Consider the following 27,925-nt stretch of genomic DNA (forward strand, 5'->3'; position numbering starts at 1 on the left):
CACCTAAACTAGCGCTGGAGGGACTGCCTGCTCCCTCCTCTTGTGGCCCGCTGTGATGCCGCACAGGCTTCCCCGGCCCACCCTACTCCCTCTGCTGGCCTGGCCGCACGCAATCAACTGCCTCCTTATTACGCGAAAAAAAAGATTCCTCCCACTGACATCTGGGGCGCACCGGTTGGGAGGCTGACCTGTGGGCCTACTAAGTTGACGCGTACGCAGGGCTTGTCAACTTAGTGAACAAACGATTCTAGCAGCAGTAACCGTTGGATTTGAATCGAACGGTCCTGCTGCTTCTTCAATCGCTGCTCTTCTTGCACCAGCCGCCCAAACCAGCGCCGGCGAGACCGCTTGCTCCTGCCTCCAGTGGCCGGCTGTGCTGCCGTTGAGGCCTCATCACCCCCTACTACTCCCACCGCTAGCCAGGCCCTGCGGCGACGGCAGCCTCACACCGCAGCCGAACCAGTGAACCCTTGTACTCCTCTCCGCGTGGGCATCCACTGCCGCGTCTTCCCCAGCTCCACGTCATCCCCTTCCTAGGCCTCGTCGTCGTCCACCGCGTTTGTGCTCTCGGCGCGGTGTGGTCAATGTGGTCAACGACCGACTTCCATCGGAAGAGTACTGTACGTGGAGAGGCTGACAGCTGGATCCACGGCCACAGCCCAGTTTTTTTTGATTTGCCAAGTAAGTCGCTTTGTCAGGCTTGTTGGGCTGCAAATCTTTCAAGACAAGGAGAGCTTTCAGTCGGCTGGCCGAGAAAATGGCCGAGAAATGGGCTGTACATTTTTAAAACACATCAAACCGGCAATTAGTTTCAAAATTCTTTTTTTTCATTTTGAGATTTTAAATTACATTAATTTTTATGCGTGGACAATTTGTTGGATTTTATATTGATATACATTTATTTTTAAAATCAGTTTGAATGTGACTCGAAATTTCGGGATTAAAAACAGTTCGGACCGCACCGAAATATGCAAAATTTCGTATAATTTTTTAACCGTGGACACAATATGGGCTGTAATGCTAAGAAAAAGAATATGGGCTCCAAAAAAACCTTATGAATTAGCAAATGGTCTGTAAATTATTAGAAATAATGGCAGATGGGCTGTATGCTCTTTTCCACAGATTTGAGGCTTTCCTAAAAAAGGTTGACGCACAAGCAGTGACTATTGGATGTGCATCCAACGGCCGTCGTGCTTCTTTAATCTCTGCTCTTCCTGCTCCAGCCGCTCAAACAAGTGCCGGCGGGACTGCCTGCTCCCTCCTCCCCGCGGCCGGCTGTGCTGCCGCGCAGGCCTCACCGCCCCACCGTACTCCCATCGCTGGCCTAGCCATCCCTCTACTCACCCACATCTGCTGTTATTCTTCGGTGATGGCAGATGAACCGGTAAACCCTCCTACAGTCGTACTCCCCTCCGCATGGGAAACAACTGCCGAGTCTTCCCTGCCTCCGTGTCGTTCCCTTCCTAGGCCTCGCCGTCGTCCACCGCCCTGGTGCTCTCGGCGCGGCCAGGTCAACGTGGTCAACGACCGACATGCATCTGAAGTGGACTGTACATGGAGAGGCTGACAACTGGGTCCACGGCCGCACGCAAGGAAATGCCTCCTTATTATGTGCAAAATAATTATTCCTCCACCTGACATCAGGGACCCACCGAAAGGGCCTCTGTATTTCGCGAAAAAAACGTTACCGCCGCTGACAGCTCGGACCCACCAGCTATATCTTCGCACGCAAGGAAGTGCCTCCTTATTACGCACAAAAAATGAATACTCCCCCTGTTAGCCGGGACCCAGTATAGCGGCAAGCTGACTTGTGGGCCTACTAAGTTGACGGGGACGGAGGGCTTTGTCAACTTAGTCAATATGCACGATTCTAGCAACAGTGACCGTACGATGTCCATCCAACGGCCATAGTGCTTCTTCAACCTCTGGTCTTCTTGCTCCAGCCGCCCAAACCAGCGCCGGTCGTGCCTCGTGCTCCTGCCTCCCGTGGCCGCCTGCGATGCGGCGGAGGCCTCACCGCCCCCTACTAGTCCCACCGCTGGCCAGGCCATCCCTCTTCTCACCAACACCCCCTGTTATTTTGCAGCGACGGCAGCCTCACACCGCAGCGAACCAGTGAACCCTCGTACTCCTCTACGCGTGGGCATCCACTATCGCATCATCCCCGGCTCCACGTTGTCCCCTTCCTAGGCCTCACCGTCGTCCACCGCCCTGGTGCTCTCGGCGCGGTGTGGTCAACGTGGTCAAGGAACGGCTTCCATCGGACCTGGACTGTACGTGGAGAGGCTGACAGCTGGGTCCACTGCTGTAGCAAGGAAGTGCCTCCTTATTACGCGTAAAATAATTATTCCTCCACCTGACAGCGGGGACCCACCGGACGGGCCATCGTATTTGGCGAAAAAATGTTTCCCCCTGACTGTGGGACCCACCAGCTACATCTTCACACGCAAGGAAGTGCGTCCGGGCAAAGCATACGTAGCGTTGTCATTCTGCTCGCGAACGTGTATGTATATACTGGTCGATGTAGAGGCGCGCACATAGCATGTACACGTACGTACAGCGGCCAGTGTGCAAGAAAGAAAATACGGCCACGTACGTACATACGAGCAGGGTCTCGAACGCCTACTCGCGCATACGTACGGCCAGGGCTCGTGTACATGGCTAGGTCGGAACGGAGAAACAACATCGTCGTCGTGTTCATGGGGAGCCAACCGGCTGGGTCGGAACGGAATGCGTCGTCGTGTTCATTGGGAGGGCTTGGACGGAACAGCCGATGGAAATGAGGCCTGGCGTACCGCAGAATGGAGGAAACGGACTTGTGTTCGACCGGCCACGTTCGAAACGGGATCCTGTTCATCGGGAGGGGTCTGGCGTACAGCAAAACGGAGGAAACGGACCTCCTACGGTCGAAACGGGGGTCCTGTTGATCGGGAGAGGTGTGGCGTACCGCAAAACGGAGGAAACGGACTTGTGTTGGAGTGCTACGGTTGAAACGGGGGTCCTGTTCATCGGGAGGGGAGTGGCGTACCGCAAAGCGGGACTCCATGGGATACTGTTCATCTCCACCGTTGACCCCCTCTAGCCTCCACGGGCTATTGTTCATCCACCGTCGACCTCCTCCAGCCTCCACCTGTGATTGTTCATCCATGGGCTCCTGTTCATCCAGCCTCCACCGCGCGCTACTCCACTGGCTACTGTTCAACCAGCCCTCTCCACGGGCTCCTGTTCAACCGCCCCTCCACGGGCTACTGTTCATCCTACCCTCCACGGGGTGGCCCTGTTCATCCTGCCCTCCACGGGGTCATGTTCATCCAGCCCCAACCGGCTCGAACGATCGGGGTCCTGTTCATCCAGAGGCAACGCCACGGGGTCCTGATCATCCACCCCCACCGGGAACTGTTCATCCAAACCCCCACAGCAACGCTCACTGTTCATCCAGAGGCAGCATCGATAGGCTTCAGTTAGCAGCCGTAGCGAAGGAATCGCTCGATCGGGTTCAGTTAACAGCCATCGATCGATCGCTCGGGTTCAGTAACTCTTAGCCTGAAGTGCAATCGCTCTGGATCAGTTAGAGCCCAACTCCTCACACCCACGCGCATGCGTGTACGAGAGAAACGCGCATCGCTCAGCCCCGACCACCCACCGTAACCGGGAACACCCTAATATTTTCCTCGCCCTCGCTTCTACCACGGTTTTTCCCGTCATGGACAGCCCAAAGAATGTCATGCAGCTGCGTCTCCGGCCCGCCCAGGACGAAAAGCCCATTTTCTGTCATGATTTTTTGTCATAGAAGTAGGACCCCACCACATCTATGATGATACCGTGTTTTGTCACAATTATTGTCATAGAAGTGTCATAGGTATGACAAAAAAGATTTTCTTTCGGCCCAAAATGTCACTGATGTGTCTTTTTTTTGTAGTGTAGGAAACGGCAACCACAACTCAAATTCTCAAAACAAAACGTGTCAAAATTGTCGGAGTTGGTAAACGGGTAAGCTATGGCGGTTGTGGAAAGCGGTGGTGGTTGCGTAATTGGATCACTGTAGCGGAAAGCGTAGTCTTTTGGGAGTGCATAAGCGGAAGTGGTAGTGGAATCGGGGGTTGCGTATGCGGAAGTGGAAATGGGTCGGCGGAACTAAACCAAGTTCAGTTTCATCAGGGTTCGTCGGATGTCCGGTGGTTACCGAACGTTCGGTGGTTGTCGGACATCCGGAGACTGTTGGACGTCCAGTGCTTGCGCGATTTCGGGCACGGGATGAACTTCTAGGGTTTGTGGTTGAGGGGCAAAATTTGGGGAAAATTGGACGAATCTATGGATGGAAAGGGGGAAAAGATGGGGAAAGCTAGATCTACCTGCTACACTCGAAATCCACGAATCAAACCCAACAAAACTTCATCACACCAACAAATCAAAAAAAAAATTGGGCCTATTTTTTGGTGGGGAATTTTCGAAATTGGGTCCAAATCAACAAAACTAGGCTAGAAAACAAAGGGTAGGGCTCCAAATTCGTGATCAACCAAGGCTCATGATAACAAGATGACGTAGGGAAGAAACCCTAGGACTGATCTTTCACGAAATGGAGAGGATCCTATGAAGAACACGAAGAACACGAGGGAAGGACACTCAAATCAACGAGAACAATCACACATGTGCTAGATCCATGAACATAAAGAGTGATACAAGATCCAAACGCAACAAAGGATGATACAAGAGGCGGTACTTCTTCTCCGTGAGGAGGTCTTGAGGGGTCTTCCCGTGAGGGGTCTTGAATCCATTTGGGGGATCTTCTACGTAGAGGTCGTTGTCTCCCATGGAGAAGGTATCAAGTGGATGAGCAAAGCTCTATCTCTCAAATGAGCTAATCCTTTGCTAACCCTAGAAAGAGGGGGGAGGAGGAGATGCTTCTTGGACTTTGGTTGATCGTGGTGGAGCACGGCCATGTGTCACCGCCGGTGATCATCGCTGGTCGTCGGTCTTCATGCGCTTAGCTGATCGTCCGGGATCAAGCAATAATGTGGCTCCAGGGAATATTGTTGCAGTTACTAATGAGAGGATTAATGTTGAGCATCAATTGTCGGGGGTCATCCCGGACAGATCGCCCGCCAACGAAGCTCGTTCAAATGTTTTCGTGCACTGCTATGGCTATGGCCATGTGGGCCACTATGCCAAAGAGCGCAGTGTGCAGAAATTGACTGGGCTCTATCCTTCTCTGCGGTTTGACACATTTAGAAGCCCACCAGATGAGGCCTGGGCACCTGGTGTCGTCCAATACTGGTTCTGCTCTATTCGGCCGGCCCGCGAGGCCCCGGTGGTTTCCAATTTCAGAGAGCTATGTAAGGGGTGTTTTCCTAATTTTTAGCCTAAATTAGCACTTGCCTCCTCGGCTTCTCCAACCCCCAGCCATGTTCCTCTTTTTCTCTTTTCCAATTCAGCTCGCAATCCACCTAGCTCATCATCAGAAGCGGTAGCTAGGGTTTCTGCCCCATGGCAAACATTCCGATTGACCCTCGTCCATTTGTTCCGCATGGGTATGATATACAAGAGGTGGAGGGGTGCAATGGAGTAGCTCGGGTGGTTCTTCCTCATCGATAGCGCCGACACGAGGACTGGGCCATCGCCTCCATCCACCCGATTCCGGTCGATGCTCCTTTTCCCAACATCAGAGAGGTGCTTGAGGATTTTATTATTGTTGAAAAGCGTTTAGGGCTCAGAGATGCTCAGAGATGTCCTTTTGGTGATGCTTATGTGCACCTCACGCGCGTCAGTGATAGGTATAAACTTGTTCTTGATAGCCCTCATGAGTTTGGTGATGTCTTTATCTCCTTCTCCAAGCATGATGAGTGGAGAAATCATAGGAGGGTGCATTTTAACAGAACTATTTGGCTCCTGCTCACGGGTGTTCCCTTTGATTTTTGAAATACTGAAGATATTGCCAATGCTATTAGGTGCTTTGGTAGATTAATCTCCTGGGACAAAGAGGATGATCACATGGGCTGCATTGTTCTTAAAGCCAGAGTTATGAATCTTCAGATCATCCCCAAAAGTGTCAGGTGGTCTGAAGGAGATGAGTTTGGGGAAGATGGATGGTCATCCTCTATGGATGTTTTGTCCAGTGAGTTCCTTGGTGGTGGACCTGTAGATGAGGATCCAATTCCTCCTGACAATGTGGATCCACACCCTCCACCTGAACATGCAGCTGGAAACCAAGGGTTTCACCAGGAGGCCATGGCCAATGACCCAGATGATAATATGGAGGACGGTGAGTGGGTCCCTCCATGAATTGCTTGACGCTGTTCAACAAGAAGAGATTTCCTGGGCAGATGGTGAGGAACTTCTTCCTGCAATCAGCAATAGTAGCCTATCTTCGGATATGTCATTTTCAGAAGGAGACAATTCAAACATAGTGGGCCCCACCATTCCTATTGCAATTGTTGCTGGTGCACCAGCTCTGCATGTTCCAAAACCTCAGCGAGCTATTGTTCTAGCCAATGGACTTCAAAACCTAATTCAGGCCTACCAGTCTGATGAAGAGGAGGAAATGCCACTACAAAACAATGATAACAGGTTAAACAATGTGGCTATGATGCATCTACCTCAAAATGAGGTGTTGGCTGCAACTGAAATTGGCCAAATGGTTGCTCCTTTGAATGAGCTTCTAGCAAACAACTCCTTCAATGCTGCTTCTGATCATGAGGTTTTTCCTGTAGAGCCTGTCATTGCAGCAAAAGGTACTGTAGCTGTGATCACAACAAAATCTTGAGAAGAAGAGGTTAAGTCTGCAGAGGCTGACAAGCCAGAACGGTCTCAAGCTCTGCCTGCCACTGTTATTGAGGATAATGTGAACTCAAACCCTGTTGTTGTTGAAGCAGAGGAATTAGAACTGCTGCAGTCCCTGATTATGTAAACACTAATAGAGGCAGTGCTGCTCCTGACTCCCAGAATGATGATCTGCTGACCAACATGGGAGGTAAATGGGCTCAGGACATTAATGGTATTTTCAATACTGCTCCATCTGTTTTAGGATTGAAAAATATTCAATTGTCTGCTCTTGCTAATAATGAAACTGCAATTGAAGAGGGCCTCACCTTATGGAAGCAACACTTTGCTGAGCCACCCAAGGAAGTTGGAAAGGCTCTCTCTTTCAGCATACCTGTAAGTTGGTTTAACTTCATTGTTCTTCTTCTCATGAAACTAGATAAGTTTGGATGGACTGTGCACATGTTGAAATCCCCCAAGTGGGAACTGCTCTCACAAACTGAAGGAGATGATAAAGCTATATTATTCCATATATCTGATAAATGCTCCACTTCTCATGCTCCTGTTTGTTAGATGAGTGTGGATGAGAACACTCACAATTTGAAGAATAAGGAGAATGAAGGGGACTCCTCTAACCAGATGGACTTGGAATTTCAAGCTCTCCTGCAACCCTTTGGTCCAAAGAACTCCAAAAGGAGGAGTGGGGGCAAAACTCCACCTGTTGAATCCCAGGTAAGGAGGAGTGATAGGAACAAGCAAGATACTACTAGTTTTAAGAGGAACTCTTGCTCAAATAATAAATGCTTACCTTGTAATGCTTCTCCCCCCAATTGCCCAAAAAACAGTGGTTAAGAATTTCACCACTACTTTTTGCAAGGTGGCTGATCAAGAATTAGAGGACAAGTTGGCCAAGAAACCAAAGAGAAGGTATGAAGAGGAGCTGGCTAAGATGAGCTTGGCGAAGGGAGAAGCGGACACCCCCATGGGCAACAAATGATTGCACAACTTCAAGAGCTAGATGTATGGGAGGACCTTAGTTCCGTGCAATCTTTGAGATTATTATTGGATGTAATGAGCACTCTTATAATGGCTGCCACCTCTTATTTTGTAAACATTTGATGCTGGTGGTTCTATCTCTTTTGGAGGATTGTGTTATCCCTCTTTAAAGTGAATTGCTACTTAATTCTGGTTAGTGGCCTGTGTCAAATTCAGATGCAATGTATGATATGGGTGTGCTATTACATTGTGTTACATTGGGTTTTCAAGTGGTTATTATTTAGAAACACACTGGTTCGCGTCGGTCCAAAACAAACGGTTTTAACCACTTTCCGCGACGGCCTTCGGACCCGTCGCCAACTGAGTATGTGCGATAGGGGGTCCTTCCCACACGACCCAGAAACCGTCGAGGATATGGAACAGTGATCCAGAGGCCTTCCAAAATGTAATCGTGTGTGATGCAACACACACTAAATTCTTTCGCATGTGTGGTACCAGTGATGAAGCGTTTCTAATGACGCGGTGAAACCATACGGTCTGTCATAACGAACCGTTTGGGAAACAGTATGTAAGGCACACAGGGCAACATATGAACTGTGTGCGATTTGTGCCTATCGCACATGAGTTTTCTGCGTAACCCGTCTGCCATGCTAGACTCCATCGCACACATTTTCCAACAATTACCGTATGCGATAATGTTATATCACAAACGGTTCAGGAGCCCCTTCGCACACATACAAGTGCTGCAGACCGTTTGTGATTTGTTAGGTATCACCGACGGTTGCCGCAAGAGTGACGTGTGCTCTTCATTTGGGATCCCACACGTTTCCTGAAAAAATACGACTGGGATTGTATTTTGCATTGGGCACGGTTTACTCCCGGTTCTCGTGTGCGATAATGCGATATCACAAACGGTTCCGGAGAACCTACGCACACTTAGTAGTGCTTCAAATCATTTGCCATCTGCTATGTATCACCGACGGTTCCGCTACGATTGACGTATGCTTTCTGATGTGGATCGCACACACTCATTTAGTTGAAACGTGTGCGGAGCAGTTGCCAGGTTAAAACAAAAATATCCCATTTTGAATCGGCACGCAAAAAGCAAATTCGCCAAATATTCAATTGAACAAATAAACAAAAATATCCCATTTTGAATTAGCACGCAAAAAGCAAATTCGCCACAATATTCAATTGAACAAATAGTGTCCACAGGAAGAACATTCATCAGATTTCGCAACAATTGCAATTGATCATATGGTAGCTATTTGTCCACACATATATGCATTACATAATTAATCATAGTGTACGAAATACGAAGACCTCATCAGATGCAAAACAATGGGTGCATGCGTTATATGTTTAGCGTCTAACTCTTACTCAATGTTTCAGGAGAAACCATGCTGAAATCTTCATCATCACCAGTGGGATTCATGTAGTGATCCAGGAAGAAGTCGCTGATAAATCTCCGAACCATTAGCAATTCACCAGCCGGGAGCGGTTCAGGGGTCCTCGGTTTTAAGATGAGCTGCAGTATTTTTAAGATCAGAATGTGCCATATGAGTGGAGTAGAAGATATTAATTAAGATAGATTTACTGGTACTAATTCGCGAGGATCGTCACAACTATCAGCAGATTTGCAGATGGAGATCATGTGTCTGCAAACATAGTATCCACAAAGGTTGGTCCCTACTTCTTGCTGAGGACACTGAAATTTTTTGTACAAAATTAGTCATGTATTTGTCCTGTTAGGAATAACCTAACCGGTGTTAGATGTATTATTTTTTCTTTGGACAAAATAGAAAGAGGATTATTTAGAAGCTTGAACATTTGACTAGCGTGAGGGAAGGAGTTTGCAGACTGTTGGATAAATTTTCCGAAAATAATGGATTTCGGTGTGTTACCAGAGAAATGATCTCGTGCTGTAGAGGTAGTTTCCTCTTGAACAGGTTCCCTGTTTTAGTTTCCCACAATGCGAGCACACTGCAAATGATGATGAATTTTGACAACATCAATTATTGAACCAGATATGAATGCAAATTAATTTCAACATCATAGAATTCAATACCTATCCAAGAATTGCTGAAGATGCGTCAGATCCTGAGCGTTTGTTGACTCTCTAAGAGAATTGATGTAGTAAACCGTGTTCTTGTTTGGAACAATGAATACCAATATCTAGTGATTGCTACATAATAAGAAAGCCATGAACTTACGAATGATGTCGAAATCTGAAAGACAATCAGTGTATGCGTGGTTGTTTACTTGACTTACCGTTCATGATATGGCCAGATAAATGATTCTGCATGGGACGTGTTTTCGAAGATACGGACGACCATGTTAGCGGCCCAGTCCCGTCGGTCCTTTTCATGTAATCTTGTGCCATTTGCTAATGCAGGATCTATGAAATACACACTCTCACTTTGTCTTCTCTACGCGTTCAATCCCCTGAGAGGAATAAAATGTAGTTAGTTGTTTATCATTTACAGCCTTGTATGGAGATGTTGGTCAGAGTTTGTTAAGTACTTACAAAATCAGGCATCTAACAATAGTGGCATCGAGCACGTTGAAGTTTAAGAAGAGATGTAAGTCCTCGAAACTCACATTGATGGAACCAGCATCATGTCGGAAATGATCTCTATGGGAAGATCATAAAATGAAGATCAAGTGGATATCTCAGATCATGCTGCGAAAGCAACAATTCTATGGGAAGCTTTTAAGAAAATATTGGGATGTTCTGAGCAAACCAATGTGCATTTTGATCTGGCTTCATTATATGAACCTCTTCCTGATCCTTCAATCTTCCATGACTTAGAACTCCCTTTCACCGAGGAAGAAGTTAATGAAGTGATTAAAGAACTGCCAAACGATAAGTCACCTGGGCCAGATGGGTTTAACAATGAGTTTTTCAAGGCCATCTGGGAGATCGTTAAAGTGGATTAATTCAGATTAATTAATCAGTTTCATGAGGGCCAGTTGTCCTTGGAAAGCATCAACACTTCATACATCATCCTCATCCCAAAGGGCCATCTCCCTTGACAGCAAATGACTACAGGCCAATATCTCTTTTAATTGCTGTTTAAAGCTCATTACTAAACTCTTGGCTAATAGGCTGCAAATGGTGATACTCTCTATGGTTCATATCAACCAATATGGCTTTCTCAAGGAAAGGGCCATACATGACTGCTTAGGTCGGGCTTATGAATACTTGCACCAATGTCATAAATCAAAGGAAGAGGTAATTGTTCTAAAGCTAGATTTTGAGAAAGCTTTTGATATAATTGAGCACAAAGCTATCTTGGAGATTCTCAGAGCTAAGGGTTTCGGGGAGAAATGGATACATTGGATCACTATGCTCTTTACATCTGCTTCATCTGCTGTCATGCTGAATGGGGTTCCTCGGAAGAAGTTCTATTATATCAGAGGAGTAAGACAGGGAGATCCATTGTCTGCATTGTTGTTTGTACTGGCTGCAGATTTGCTTCAATCAATCATAAATACGGCCATGCAAATGGGGCTCCTAAGACCACCCTTGCAAGTGACTTCTTGCCCTGATTTTCCAATTGTCCAATATGTTGATGATACTTTAGTTCTTCTTCAAGCAGATGCAAAACAATTACACTGCCTCAAATCTCTCCTTCACACATTTGTTTACTCTACTGGTCTCACAGTGAACTACTACAAATCAAGTCTCATTCAAATCAATGTCCCTGAGGATAAAGTGGAAATCCTGACCAACACTTTCCATTGCAAGAAGGGTACATTTCCTTTTACCTACCTTGGAATGCCATTAGGACTGTACAAGCCCTCTATGGAACAATGCTTACCTCTTGTCAACATGATTGCAAAAAAACAGATCGGATTATCTTCCTTCATGACACTGGCTGGAAGAGTTCTGTTGGTCAAATATGTCCTCAATTCATTGATCATTTACTTCATGGGTTGTCTTGATGTACCAGTTACCATTAAGAACCAGGTTATTAAATATTTGAGACATTGTCTTTGGAGGGGGCCTGATCTTGAGTATCATAGAGCAACCATGGTTTCTTGGAAGACTATCTCTAGACCAAAAGTCCAAGGAGGATTGGGTGTGTTGCACATTTTTGTGCAAAATAAAGCCTTGCTTCTTAAGAATCTACTAAAAGTTTTACAATAGACCCAATATCCTTGGGTCAATTTAATCTGAGAAACTCACTACAATGATGGTCTTCTCCCTGGCAATAATTGGGTTGGTTCTTTTTGGTGGAAAGCAAACCTAAATCTGCTTGATGACTATAAGTCAATGGCAAGATGCAATGTGGGTGATGGTAAGACTGTATTCTTCTTGTCTGATTTACGGCATACAGCTTGTCTCCAAAACATGCTTCCACACCTTTTTTCTTTTGCCAAGGAACAACGTTATTCTGTGCAAGTTGTCCTTCATCTGGAATACTTAGAAGATTTGTTCCACTTGCCCTTAACTATAGAAGCATATGAAGAGTTTGAAATTTTGAAAAACATCTGTGAGGATTTGGAAAGATTAGAGTTATTGGATTGTAATGATACATGGAGCTAAATCTGGGGCACTGAAAACTTTTGTGTTGCAAAACCTTATAGAACAATGATGGGTACTAGAGTGGTACCTTTGCAGTTTCAGTGGATTTGGAATAGTTCCTGTCAGCCAAAGCATAAGGTGTTTTCCTGGAGATTGCTTCATGACAGACTGAATACAAGAAACCTTTTAAGAAGGAAAACTTTTGTGTTGCAAAACTACAACTGTGCCACCTTCAATTGCCAATAAGAAGAAACACTACAACACCTCTTCTGGACTTTCCCTTTTGCTACTCAATGCTGGGTCTAGCTCTACCCCAATAGGCCTAATAATATCTCAGTGATGGAAGCTTTTTCTCATCTCAAACAACAACTGCAAGTTCCTTTGTAATGGAAATAATCATATTGGCATCCTGGGCTATTTGGATCACTAGAAACAATCTTATTTTGCAAAACATTCAACCCAGTCTTCAGAGATGGAAGGACACCTTCAAAACAAAGTTGCACCTTCTCAAATTCAGAATCAAGAGGAAGTATGCTAGAAACATTCACTGGTTGGATCACTTAGAGTTGTAGCTCACTTGTTGACCCTCTTGTATAGTGTAGCTGTTTAGCATATTTTTTATTTTTTTGTTTCTTTCTTCTTTTTTAGGCTTAGCTCAAGCTTTTTATGATACTCTTTTTATTAATGAAAAAAATTGCAGTGGGGTTTTGCCCTAGTGTGTATAGTCAAAAAGATGTATATATAGTCTAAGTGGGTGAAGGGGTACATGGGCCTCGGCCGAACACACTGTGCGCAGACATGCGTCGGTCGTCCAGCAGCTACCGGACGTCCGGTGCTCGTGAGAGTCCGGACATCCAATAGCGGTTGGACGTCCGACATTTCGGCTTTGATCAGGTGGCGTCGGATTTCCGGCGAACGTCGGACGGACATCCGGTTGCCGATCGTCCAGAGCCTTCGGACTTTCGATAATTTCCATTCTGTTGTGTGTCACTGGTCGTCCGGAGAAGCTCGGCCATCCGATCGCTGGGATGTGTCGGATGTCCGGTCGGTGTCGGCCATCCGGCCTCTGTAGCATCGCTGGCTGGGACTTGGCTGGCTGGCGCTTCAGGCGTTGGACATCCGGCCAGGTCCGGTCGTCCGGTTGCTGGAGATTTTCCAGCAGCTCTTCTTCTTGTACTTCGTACTTGGTGTCCTCGCCGTTTTGGCCGTTGGGTGTTTTTGCTCCATCACTACTAGGGAAAACCCTAGTAGTAGCGCTTGAAATATGCATAGCAGTATCGCAGCTAAGTTGTAGCAGTAGCGCTATTACGGGCAGCGCTATTGGTAAGTATTGTTAGCAGTAGCGCTTCCTGGACTAGCGCCACTGATAACTATCTGTAGCGCTTGTTCACAGGAACACTGCTGCTAAGCCAGCGCTACTGCAGGGTGCTTTCCAGCGCTACTGCTAATGTTCCTGCTTTCGCCGATTCGCACCACTCTACGTATTTGTGCTGTATTTATACAGGCTCTATACAAAAGTTTCATCAAATCATACTAAACATACACTATTCTCATCATATCATAGAGATACAATAGTCTCGTCATACCATCATCATCATCATTCAACACAAATATCATCACATCTTGAAAATAGCGATATACAAGTGCGATCATGTCATGTCTCGAATAAGTGTAACTGCATGGTCAAGGCACACACACAAGTTTCATCATCTCTATCTAAACCATGATGTAGAAGAGAAGAGCGATCAGCATGAGAAAGAGCGCGACTATGTAGTACCGGGGGTCCCGCCCCTGCTCATGCTGGAGTGTCCACCTCAAGTAACTACTTTCTGCTTTGGCTCTGCTGTCGAACCCACTGTGGCTAGCACCCGGGTACCTGTGCACCTGGGCCTGAGCGGCTGTCCAGTGGTCGTAGACTCCTGGAACCCTCCCAACGTACATGGCGTAATAGCCATTCGCCATCTCTGATCTATGTACATGCATCGTGAGTTGATGAATTGAACGATAATATGCAACATAATGTACTTAAGAAAACAAAGAGGCATAATTAGCAAAATACAAGCAACCAATAGTAAACATAAATGACGAAGTTCCTCATACCCAAACTAATTAACTAGAGCGATCTACGCTAGTTCAGGACCACGGTTTAGTTACATCACATAGTTTTGCCGTGCATAAATTCAAAGTTTTGCCATAGAAAAAGACAGTAGTGACACATTGTCATCAACAATCAGTCCTCCATGTCGGCGGTCCAATCTTCATAGTCAGGGAGAAAGCACCCGAGCTTCTTGAAAGGCTTCAGGTCCAGACGCTGAGTGAGTAGTAGTGCTCGGACATCTTCCCGCATGATTGGCCCATGGTAGAACATCCATGTTGGTTCGAGGACCTGCTTCATGATCACTTGGGCAAGTTCACACTGTACGTGATAAAACTCAGCTCTGATTCGATGATCCGGTGTCTTTCCTATGCTTGTGGCCCAACTGACAATCTCGGCATTGTTGGTAGTAGGTGACATGCGAAGGCGTTGATTATCCCTTGTGTACTAGAGCAGGTGATGCATGAGGTAGAATCCATCAGCCATACTGGTGTGCACTTGCTGGATGCAGTAGAAGTCGGTCTTATGACCGAAAGCCAGCCCGTGATTCCTGTACTTTTTCACCTTGATATATCCACCAGACAGGGTGAAGGTTAACAGGGCACTATCGAGAACATTCTTTATGTGCTTGTAATCCTTTTTCCTGAGGTTCTTCGATGAGTCCAAGTACATAGCATGGGAGTATTCCGGGTACAGAACGATGAGGATGCCCCCCCCCCCCGCTATGCAAATTAAGTACACCTCAAATTAGCCTCCATGCTTGCAAAGGAATGATTAACACTTACGAAAGGATATGTGCGGATGACTTACGTGGGATGATAAGGCACGAGAATCACTTCCTTGTCCTTATTAGCGATCATGAAGTCGCCGAGGTACTTGCTCGCATAGTCACGGTGCTCTTTGCAAACTGCCAAGAAGCTCTCGTGCATATAGAACGGGTCTGCGACACAGATATATTTGATGTTCTTGACCCTGATGAAGTAGTTCAATTACAGCGCATACATGCGGATGAACTGGAGTCCAGCTTGGTCATGTGGAACATGTCATAGATGTAGTCAAATCGCAGGATGAACTTATTCGCGGGCCATCTCTCGACGTACAACTTCCCACCCGGCACCTGAGCGGCGTAAAGCGGGTATCCTGGTTTTTCCGCGGTCAGAAGGCTTTTCTCTCTGGCCAGCACATCTTCATGCAGTCTCCTTAGATCATTGTTCACTAGGTGCTCTAGCACTTTGGCAGGTAGGATTGGCTCACCGGTGACATGGAAGCGCTTCGCACCTTGGATAGGTATTATGTCTACCACCTGGGGCTTCAGAGGCGGCTGGCTGCTTGAAGCAGCTCTGGCGTCTTTAGGGCCTTTCCTGTTTGGTCTCCTCCTTTGCTTCTTGGTGGGTGGCGTTAGTGAGCCCACCATCCCTTCCCTAACCACCACCCCCAGTGTCGTCAGGCTTATCAATGGACGGGCCTCGGGGGGTTGCTGGGTACAGGCGGCATCTGGAGGCGTCTCCTGCAAGGATAGCTTGAAGAGACTTTTTGCATTCTGCCTTAGGACGTTCCGGCTCCGGCAAATCATGCAGCATCAAGTCATCATCTCCATGCTCATAGCCTGAGTCTTCGTCGTCCTGAGACATCAATCCTCCATCATCATAGGAGGTATTGAAATACTTGTCTGGGTCATCATCATCATCCTCCGTGTCATCATCGACATTTGCTTCTTTAACAGCGGGGGCTACTTCATCTGGCACTAATGGAGGCTCTCCCTCGCGTCATCCTCTATCACTCGCCACGACAGGTGCAAGTAATGTGGTAGGTGGGGTGGTGTTCATACCTTCTTGAGAAGGTGGCGTTGGTGTGATACTGGGCGCCTCAAGACGGAGAAGAGACTTCAGCCAAGGCAAGAACCAGCTCTTGCATGCGCCAACCATCTTAGGGGTCTTGTCGTCATCGACTATTACCGGAGGAGGCAAATCCTCGAAGCTCGCTAAGACACTGGTAAGGTTAACCTTGAAGACACCATCGGGCATCTCTCGGTTGTGGAACATGCGGTCCTTCGGCTTCACGATCGTTGCCTTTCCCATGGCCACCTTCTGGCCCTTGATGTCGTAGAGTAGGGTGCACGGGGTGTCGTTGGCCTATGAAGTAGACATGTCTGCGATGTCAAACATCTGAAAGGCAACTAAAACGGAAGGCTATAGACATGCTGGTGAAAAGGGTATGACGCGTAATTACCATGAGGGCGTCGAGCTCAGCCAGCGATGAAGGCCCACCGAGCATGCAAGAGACGGAGGTCGGGCTGCTATGAACAGGAGCGAGACCTTTTGCGGTTGCTTGAGCAGGTGCTTGTGCTGTGGTGTTCGCCGAATTGCTCCCGACAAAGCTGGGAAGGGGAAAGTCCTTCGGCCGTGCATTTGGATTGTTCTTCGTGAAATCAAAAAGTGCCAGAAGCAAGCTGACCACCGCGTCAGTGACCGCTGCATTGACGGCCCTGAGCAACTCTTCTTTGGTCTCAGCTTTCATCTTATTGACCGCAATCGCGACCTTCTCGTTGATGCTCTGCTTAGTGACGACCGACCGTCTCTTCCTTCTTTCCTCTGGCTCCTCGTGGTTGCACGTCTTCCACGAGGCGCCATCTCCGACGCCATGCACACGTCCATAGAACGGCGGCTTGTCCACCAGGACCTTTTCCAGTAAGTTCAGGGCCCGGTTGAATGGGGTGTCCCACTTGGGCCTCGCCGATGACTGTGACGACTCATCGCTTTTGGCTGCCTTTTGGTGCTGCTCTTTCTGCAAAAGGAACGTGGATGGTTTATTAATGTGACAAAAATTGCAGTCGAATTGATTGGAAGCTAATATGGTAATGTGGTAATATAATAGTTACCAGAAGTCTCATGAACTCCCTCGTGTTCGGGTCCGTGTAAAAGATCTCTTTGACTTTGTCCCACTTGTACCGGGCCCAGATCCAGTCATGCTCCAACGGGTCGGTGAACTCCGCCAAGGGGTCTGGGATTCCGTGACTTTCACGTTCGGCATCCTCCTTGGCCCATACGTGCCTCTTCCCCTCGTAACCACGGCTTCCGTGGCGGTGGGGAGGCGTGTTCCTGGCCTGGAGCACCTTCATTTTCCACGACCTTGCCTTGACTTCTTCTTTACCGCAATTCTCCTTGAATTTTGCAAAGCCCTCTTCCGCTATTGTCGGATTATCAACATGAATCTTGGACCACGGTTCATTCTTCGCAATCGCTTTTTTCACCCGAAGTTTCCAGGAGGACAGGTCGTTGGTGAACGTCACCATTGCCATGTCATTTATCTTTGTCATGGCGACGTCATCCCACGACTCTTTATACTTGCCTTCATTCCGGCCGGGGAACAGGAACCTATTGTGCAACTTCTTTAGGAGCATGTGCTCCATATGTGGTATCTGCCTCAACCTCTCATCGTTGATGTTGGCGGTTTCCCTGAGGATGCATCCAAGTTGATTGCCCCAGCAAGAGCGCGCATCCTCCGGCGCCATTGGCTCTAACTTCTTGGGGTGCATCTCCGTGACCACAATTTGTCCGATGCCAAGCTCGTTTGGTCTTCGTGTCCTCTTCTTCTTCGGTGCTTTACCGACTACGACAGCATCGTTGCCGCTCTCGGGGGTGGTGTCGGTCCTGGTGCTAGTGCCGGTGTCGGCGTCGGTGTTGGGGTTGGTGCCACTGCCGCCACCATGCAACCCCATCTGGTGTTCATCCAAGTAATCGAAATAGTGATTTGATGCCTCGATGGGGTCTTCGAGGCGAGCAGAACCACACACGACTTCGGCGTCGGTAGAGATGTTTCCTATTGATCAACAATTGTAAATAAAAGATATAATTAAGAGGAAAAAGGGTCCTATGTTTGGTCGGAATGTTGATTCATTCCCCTTCCGGCAAATCCTGGGTACTCCATATGTCCTAGTTTCTAGCACAAGTCATGCCGAAAATCACGGAAATTTTCGGCATGACCTTTGCTAAAAAGTGGACATATGGAGCCCCTGCAATTTTCCGGAACGGAAATGAATCAACATTCTGGCAAATCATAGGCCACTCGGATATTTTTAGACATTCAACCAACATTGCAAAACCAACATATAACATCAACGACATATATCATTCAAGCAAAAGCATGCTTGGACTTAAATGCATAAAAATGACAAAAATAGCTACAAACTTGCTCTCTCTCTCTACTGTTTTTGCTATCTTGCTCAAAATTTTGCTAACTTTGCTACTATTTTTTATTTGCTACTGTTTATACCTAATTTTTTGCTACTGTTTTTTTTAATTTCTACTGTTTTTCTAAACTTTGCTACTGTTTTTAAAAAAATTGCTACTATTTTTTATACCTATTTGCTAATTAGCTACTGCCCTAATTTGGTAAGAAAAGTTGATAACTTTGCTAAATTTGCTAACTTTGCTAAATTTGCTAACTTGCCCTAAAAGCCCTAAACAGAGAGATAGGAGGGCAGGGGAGAGGAGAGGCTTACGGCGAGGGAGCTCAGGCTCGGGCGGCGACGGCGAGGTCGAGGGTGCACGGGCAGGGGAGAGGCGGGGGCGGCGTTGTGGTCGAGGGCGGGTAGGGGAGACGCCGGTGAGGTCGAGGGCGGGCTGGGGAGACGGCCGACGACGAGGTCGACGACGGCCAGGGGCGACGGCCAGCGGTCGACGGCGACGGACGGCGTGAGGGCGGGCAGGGCGACGACGGCGGCGACAGAGTGGGGGAAGAGGGTGGGCAGAGTGGGGGAATTGGGACTTGGCGGACTTGGCAAAATTTGAGCCCTCGCGGGTTAACTCAAAATAGTAGTAGCGCTGGATTGTGAACTAGCGCTATAGCTAACTTAGCTATAGCGCTGAGTTATAATGCAGCGCTACTGCTAATGGCACATAGTAGTAGCGCTTTTTTAGAACCCAGCGCTATAGCTATATTAGCTAATAGCGATGGTTCACAATCCAGCACTACTGCTAACTGTCCCAATTTTTATTCTTTTCTTTTTATTATTTTCCTTTTCTAGTTTTTAGTTTTCTTTTCTTTTATTATTTTCCTTTTCTTTTCTGTTTATTTTTCTTTTTATTTTGTACTGCTTTCTCTCTTTTGTTTTTGTTTTTTTGTTTTTCTCCCGACGACGTCGTCTCCCTCTCCCCCACTGCGCGAATATCACCGGAACCATGCATGTGGTGGTAACATATCAGTTGACCGATAACTGTTACTTAAGTGCGTACACAAAATAGATACATATATATATAAATGTAGGTTTCTGATCAGCTGCGTTGACAATGTTTCACATTGAGCTTCTTTCCTTTCTTGTTCGTTGCCGAGTAATTGAGCCCCTCCTTGTGAATTTTCCGGAGCCATGGATTACGATCTTTCTTAGGTAATGTTGTATTAATTTTTCTTTCACGTATGCTTCATTGTCATCGTCATCTTCCCTCATCGGGTTGCCGTATTGGTCGTAGGCTTCCTCGTTGGTGACTCCATCCATTCCGACGATGCTTCTTTTGGATCTCCTCATGACAACACGACTGGGATTGGCCGGGAAGCATTGTGTCACGTGCTTAGCATGTACCCATGGCTAATTTTTGGCGATGACGTTAACGTTCACGGGAGTGCTCTTCGCATCGGGTATAGACATGGTGGTGAAATACTTGTTTTCTCTTATGATGTCCTTGGCCCATCTGACACGGAACATCATCGCATCATGCATTCCAGCATTGTCAAGCTCCCAGATCTCTTCGACCCTTAGGTAGAATCTTTCAGTTGTGCCTTTGGCGTCAGTCACGCGTTAGTTCTGGTAATCACTGTCCATGTCTTTAGCCTCCATGTAGAACGTGTACCCATTGATATCGTAGGACTGATAGCTCCTGTCACGACCGGATTTTTGGGATATAAATTCCCAGAAAAACGGCCTGTGCGCTCATCAGCCCCAGAATTACTGTTAGCTGATGAGGTACCAACTTGATACAAGAATTCCAAGCAAGTAGAAAAAATATGTAGTACAAGACCATTTAGGCCTAGGAGTACAACATTTGGTTTGCTAGTGGTTGATGGCGGAAGCGGTCTGTGGTTCATCTGCGTCTATGGGACTCCATTTCCCACTAGAACAGCTGACCAGGATAACTCCTATCTTCGCGAGGCTGCAAATGTCAACGCGTAGGTTCCGAGGTTGTCACCGCGATGCTTATCTCCAAGCAAGGAATCTGGCCAAGACAATAGCCAGGGACAAGCCAGTGAGTATGTTTGAATGTACTCGCAAACATTAAGAACACGGGTATAATATATCAAACATGCTCCGGATTATTATGTGATCACACGTCTGTCATGAAAAATATGAAAGACCAAGATGCACACATGTGGGTAAAATCCACAAATATAAAGTACTGGGTGCCAAGCGAGTGTCTGAATGACTCCTCGAGCGGAAAAATGCGGAATAATAATGCCACAGTCGGGCGTCGAGGCGACACCACATAAAGGGCTTATAAAAGATATATGAACAACAAGCATGCCGCAGTCGGGCGTCTGAGCGACGCCACAGAAAGGGCTTATAAGAGAATAATCATAGTGAATATCCAGGAGGTAGAACCGTCCCAGGGATACTCAATAATATACGTAATATAAATGGTAATAAAGATCACAATCCATACGTGCCATACTCATAAACAATATTTAGTACAGTCGTTTCTCCATCCGAAAACCGATAATTTAGTCGAGCCGTATCTCCATCCGAATACCGTTACTACGATCCAGTTAGCCGTGTCTCCATCCGAAAACCGATAATATGGTCTAGTCAAACCGTATCTCCATCCGAATACCGTCACTAGACTCAACTCAGACTGTGGTCTCTACTCAAGAACATGACTATCCAACAGGATGTATCCTCTGCAGAGGGAGTACCATTTTCCACGAGTAACGGGATTACTCAGTCCCTTGGGACTAATTCCGTCTACGGTCTTTTAATTGAAAACACACCTGACCTGCACACACAAGCTTAACTCACCAGTGTCTGGAATCACCCACGACACCTGCCAAGCAAAACTCTAAGTGGGGAGGCTACAACCTCGACGTAGCATGGGATCACAAAATTTATACCGCGCGCAAACTGGGGAAGCTATCCCCTTCGGCTACAACCGAAACACCCATGCCCCCGGACCGGATGACTGGCTTTAATCCATGGCCATGGGACCCTCATCACGGCCTCTCTGTACGGTGTGTGCTTTGGAAAGGGGTTGACAACCTACTGAACCATACCCTGTCCCCTGCAGGGACAAGTGGTGGTACCAACAAAAAGGAAGCTATTGCTCAAGACTCGGTCTACAACCGACTCATGTGGTCCAAGTATCCACCAACAACATTACCGCTAGTGAAATAAAATCACCACTCCTCGAGCCTCACCAAGCCGTACCAGGCATACTCGTCTCGACGAGGGACTAGGGACAAGCTCGTGTCTACCCAAGACCACGACTTTCCCGGCTTCCTACCGGTGTGCAAGAGAAGCTCATGAGGATGACCCAACTCATTAGTGTATCCATTGCTGACCACAAAACAACTCCAAAGTACACTCATGCACGAGACCATATCGATACATAAAGCTATCACATACTCCAAGTCAAAAGGTGTTGTGATCGCATCCAAACGCCACAACAAAATATTATGCCAGAGTTTAGAAATGCTTGCCTTCAAGAGTATGCAAAGGACGCACTTATTGGAAGCTTTCCTTTTCCTCCAAAAATCCTATTTTGCAAAATACACAAATAACAAATATTTCAAACACAGTACCAAAACCTGTCTCAAATAGTTTTGAAATAAATCTTAAAATAAACTAGATGAAATTTGAGAGAGGTAGGAAAAAGAATCAACTCATTTGGAGTTTTATTTTAAAAGTTATAGCCAGTCAAAGTTTGGTCAAACTCTGTTTTTAAATAAAACTAGAAAAAGAAAACGATTCAGAAGAAAAATGCGCTTTCGCAGTAGAGGAGACGCACTCGGGAGTTTGCGCCTTCACTTAAACAGAGGGAGCGGTCGCGCGGGTCACTGACAGTGGGTCCAGAGGGCCCACTGGTCAGGTTTGACCGTTTCTTCCCTCCTTCTCCTCTCTTCTGCCCGACGGGAGCGGGGCTTCGGCGATCGCCGTCGACGAACGGCAGCGCCTCACGGGCATCCAAGGGCGGGGATGGAACGGCTAGACCGAGGCGGTCCTTTGGGTGGTTGATGGGTCATCGGAGGTGGAAGGAATCGCCGCCGGCGAGCTCCGCGGCGGAGGAAAGCTACGGTGGTGAAGTGACATTTGGGTTCCGGTGATCCTTGGCCTAAGCTGAGGTGCTAGGCAGCTCCGCATGACTACGGGGAAGTTCTTGGTGGCGCTGGTTGGGCGAAAGAGCGGCTGGTTGCGACGAATCGCACCGGGGCTTGGCGGCGGCCGAGCTGGCCGGAGTTGAGGAAGATGGCCACTACGAGTCAATCTACTGCGTGGGAAGCTCTACGGGGAGTGCCTGATGTCACCTGAAGCCTTGAACGAGCTCGGGGTTCCCTTTTATAGCGTGACGGGGCTGGCTCCGCGGCGGCAGAAGATAAGATCGCCGGCGACCACTTTCCTGTAGTTGCAGGGTATCATGGCGGCGACGAACGCGTTCCGACGAGCGGGAGGATAAGCACGGCCTATGCTCCGTGGCAGCTGGCGTGCGCTGGCGGTTTGGGCGGCACTGTCCGCGGCGGAATCTGCTGCCGACGCTGGCGTGCTGCCAAGGCGGCGCTGCAGGGTGCCAGGGGGAGCTTGGAGTGTACTGGAGAGAGGGCGAGTGCGTGGCGGGGTTCGGCAGGCGAGCAGGGGACAGAGATGGGACGTGACGACGGCGGCAGTGCGGCATGTCGGCGTAGTGCGCGCGCGTGCAAAACGTGCGCTCTGGGCGTGCCCAGAGCACGCACGGCACCTGCTCGACGAAATGCCAGCGCGCTCTAGAGCTCGAGGGTGGAGCTGGCACTGCACAGGATGGAGGTAGGGGTAACAAGGCACTCAGTGGACAAGGTGGATCGGTCAGGGGTTCAAGCCCATAATGCAAACCAGAGAGCTTGCCAAAAAGGACTGTGCACACCAGGTGTTCGACAGAATGCCAGATGCACTTAGGCAACTCTTGGAGTGGCCAAAATCTCCAGATCATTGTCTCTTTAGATGCAGGAGATGGTGGTAAGGTCACTTGGGCAAAACCAGAAACTTGTTAGTGTAAGTTTTGCAAAACTCCAGTTTTGGACAGAAAGAAAAAGGGTTTAGAACATGCATTTCAAAACCTCCAATGAGCCCAAACTCCTGGACTTAAGAGTTTGGTAGGGAGGGCTACTAGTAGGAAAAAGCTCAGGGTTACTAGAGCAAATAAAAATAAGGTTGCAGTACAAATCAATAAATTGGGTCAGAATGCAAAAGAGGTTGATCCACTCAAATTTTTCAAAGAACATCACTAGGTTTTTGCTTGAAGATGAATTGTATACATCCATTGACATCTCCAAACACTTGGAAGAATTTTTAGAAGAATATTTAAATGGGTTGCAGTGCAAAAGTGCCTACTGGACCAGATTGGAAAAGTTGGTGAAGAGCTCAAAATCTCCAATGGCCAGAAGGTATTTTTGCATAAAAGTGATGTGGAACCATCACATGACATCCCCAAATTTTGGTGGAAAATTTGAATGCATTTGCCAAATGTTTGTAGTGCAAATAGGCTCCAAATGCAAAAGAAATCATTTTATAAGAACAAAGTTTTGAGAAAGTAAATCTTGCAACATTTGAATCCACTGATAAATAATTGTTTTATTATAGAGAGAAATCAAGTCCAACAATACCTTTGAAGGTTTTTCCCACAAGAGGTATAAATCCAAAATCACAAAAGGTAAAACTTGACAATTGGAAAAGTTTTATTTCCTGGCAACATTTTAATAAATAAAAACAAGGCCAAAATTTTGGGGGTGTCACAGCTTCTGAGCTTGGGCGCGGGGCCATGTGCTAAGGCGTGTATGAGCAATCCGTCTGAACTGCCCTCTTCGAGGGAATTTTCAAGAACTTGCTCTTTGAACCAACGCAAGAAAGTGGCATTGTGCTCTACAGTAACTTCGTCATCCGTCTTGAGCATCCCCTTATCACGGTACTTCTTTGCGATGCTTTCTTTGTGCTGTGCCACATAATCATCTACCACATCTAGGTGTTGTAGCACTACTAAGTTAGCCCTGTCAAAGTCATTTCATCGATCCGAGTCGTCCATGTGCAATTCCCTCCGGCCGTTGTTGTGACCATCTCCTTCGAGCTTCCCATCGTGCTTATTGACGGGCAAACCAACAATAGGGTCTCCGACGCTTATATAATTCTCACAAAAGGAGACTCACTCATGCGTCAGATACCCCTGGACGATGCTCCCTTGGGGATGGGACATGTTACGAACGAATCTTGTGATGACCCCATTCATCCTCTCGAACGGCATCATGATGTGAAGGAATGTCGGCCCAAGATCGATGATGTCGTCCACGATGTGGACACATAGATGCACCATGACATCAAAGAATGTGGGCGGGAAGTACATCTCAAGCTCACATAGTATGACAACGATCTCTTCCTGTAGCCTTCGGAGCTACTTCACACTTATGGACTTTCGAGATATAACGTCAAAGAAGTTGCAGAGACCAATAAGCGTGACACGGACGTGCTTGTCCATTATCCCTCTAATGACAACCGGGATTATCTGCGTCATCATCACATGACAGTCATGAGACTTCATACCGCTGAACCTTTTCTTCTTGGGGTCTAGAAATCTCCTTATCTTCCCACAGTAACCGGAACTGACTTTGATTCCCATAAGGCAGTGGATGCATTGATCGATCTCCTTCGCACTTAAGGTGAAGCAAGAAGGGGGGCAATAATTCTCCTCCTTCTTGTTGACTTTTCTGCCCCTTTCCCCCACCTTCGTCTCCGTCTCCGTCTCCTCCATCGACTTTTTACGGTGGAGCTCTTTCCTGATCTTCAAATCTTCCAAGTCTTTCCTTGCCTTCAGCCCATCCTTGGTCTTCTCTCGCATGTTCATCAGTGTGCCAAGCAAGCTCTCGAGGACATTCTTCGTGATATGCATTTGATCAAGGCAATGAGGCGTGTCGTGAATGGGCCAGTACTCCAAGTCCCAGAAAACAGACCTCGTTTTCCATACCTTCAGAAGCGGCTCCGGCACCTTTTTGATCTTTCCCGGCAGGGGGCATTGTTCCCAGTTTCTCAACAGCTCGTCGATTTTAGCGCCGCTCCTCTTACGTGGAGGTCCTCGAAGCTCAGCCAACCCATTGAATAGACCTCCACGCTTTCTCCACGGGTCATCCTTCTCGAGCCATCTACGATGCCCCATGTACACAATTTTCCCAGGCCTGCCATCTTTCGTTGACGTAAGCTGCTCAGATGTTGTATCATCCATGCACCTCGTGCATCTGCAGTATCCATGGTACACCTGGCCTGAGGTGTACCCATAACCGAGATAGTCGTGCACCGATGTCATCAGCGCGGCTCTCATATGGAAATATTCTGCTTTGCTGGCGTCCCATGTCCATGCTGGTGTTTTCCATAACGTGTCTAGCTCCTCTTGCAGAAGACCCATATACAGGTTAATACTATTTCCCGGTTGTTTCGACCCTTGAATCAGCATGCTCATGTGTATGTACTTTGTCTTCATGCACTTCCATGGGGGGAGGTTGTACATCCATACAAACACGGGCCATGTGTTGTGGTTGGTGTTCTGGTTTCCAAACGGATTCATGCCATCGGTACTCGCACCAAGCATGATGTTCCTTGGATCTTCTGCAGAAAATGCATATATGGCATTGAATGCTCTCCACTGGCAACCATCTACGAGGTGTCTCAGCCTCGGATCATCTCCATCGTTGGGCTTCTTCCTCTCCGCGTGCCAGCGCATGAGCTTTGCTTCCTTAGGATCTACAAAATACCACTGCAGACGGGGAGTGATCGGAAAGTACCATACAACTTTCTGATGATATTTCTTTCCTGCCTTCTAGTATCAAGAAGCATTGTACACTGACAGCTGGTTACTTCAAGTTGCGCCAGCTTGGCCTCCTCTCTAGAAGCAGCTCTCTCGCTAGTCGTACTCTTGTGAAGGAGGTCTCGAACATGAGGGTCCTGCACGACTGCACTTAGTAGCATCGAAGACTGCGGCGTGACCGCCGCCTCTTCTCCGCCATGTCCGGACTCTTCTTCGCCGTGTCCGGAATCTTCTCCGCCTCCGTCGTCATTTCCGAACTCTTCCCTACCGACATGTCCGGCGCCATCGTCTTCATGTCGATCGGTCATCGATTCGTCTAGCCCCATATCGTTATTCCTTGCCATGTGCACGTCCTCATCATCATCTTCTTCTTCACTTATCCACTGAGTATAGCCATCCATGAAACCATTCATCAGCAGGTGTGCCTTCAAAGTGCTACGATCAAAAGGTTCCAAAAGGGCTCCTTCCTTGCATCTTGCACACGGACATCTAATCCTAGTCCGATTATTTGCATACATGTCCATCACCGCGGATTGCATGTACCGCTCCACCTTCCATCCACTCACCTTCATGACCGACTGCACGGTATAACAAGCAAAAAGGTTATAAAATAAATAATGCATGCTTCAAAGTCATATATATATATATATATATATATATATATATATATATATAATTTTGGCATGACCTTGCCTAAAAATAGGACATATTGAGTTTGCTCGAAATTCACCGAAACGGAAATAAATCGACATTTGGCAAAACATAAGCAACTCGAGGGCATGTCACTCGCACAAATCTCTCCATATATATATATATATATATATATATATATATATCCCAAACACACATATTCTCATTCACAAACATATTCCCATTTTGAATTGAACAACTTTTTACTCACCTATATATCTCCCGAGAGAGACCGAGAGCACGCGCGGTTAATTAGATGATGAGAGAGAACGATCGAGAGAGCACGTGTGGTTGGGTAAATAGTTATCTAGATCTAGTTGTTGGGGAGGAGAGGTGAATCTAGCTAGCTAACTACTGGAGAGGGGTTATGGTGGAGGGGGGAATTAATGGGGGAGAGAAGAGAGGTGTAGGAGAAAGAGAGAGGCCATTTATGGAGGAGGGTGCCATTAATGAGGAGAGAAGAGAGGTAGGAGGAAGAGAGAAGAAGAGCAACAATGGTGGAGAGGGGAGAGGGGAAAGGAGGGGGAGAGAGGGCAAAGTGGGGGAGGAGGGGGAGGGGTGGAAAAGGTGGCACCAGCCGCAACTAGCAGTAGCACTGCTTAGCAAAAAGAGCTGCTGCTATGGGACTTAGTAGTAGCGCTCTCCAGGAACAACACTACTACTAAGTGGGGCCCATTAGCAGTAGTGGTGCAGTACAATCAAGCGCTGCTACTAAACTATTAGTAGTAGCGCTTGTTTCTGTACAGCGCTATAACTCCAACGACCGTCGATGGCCTCGTCTGGTCCCATATAGTAGTAGCACGTCTTTGCTTCCTAGCGCTACTACTACAGTCTTAC

Source organism: Aegilops tauschii, chromosome 3 (genome assembly GCF_002575655.3).
Source record: "Aegilops tauschii subsp. strangulata cultivar AL8/78 chromosome 3, Aet v6.0, whole genome shotgun sequence".
Classification (NCBI taxonomy): domain Eukaryota; kingdom Viridiplantae; phylum Streptophyta; class Magnoliopsida; order Poales; family Poaceae; genus Aegilops; species Aegilops tauschii.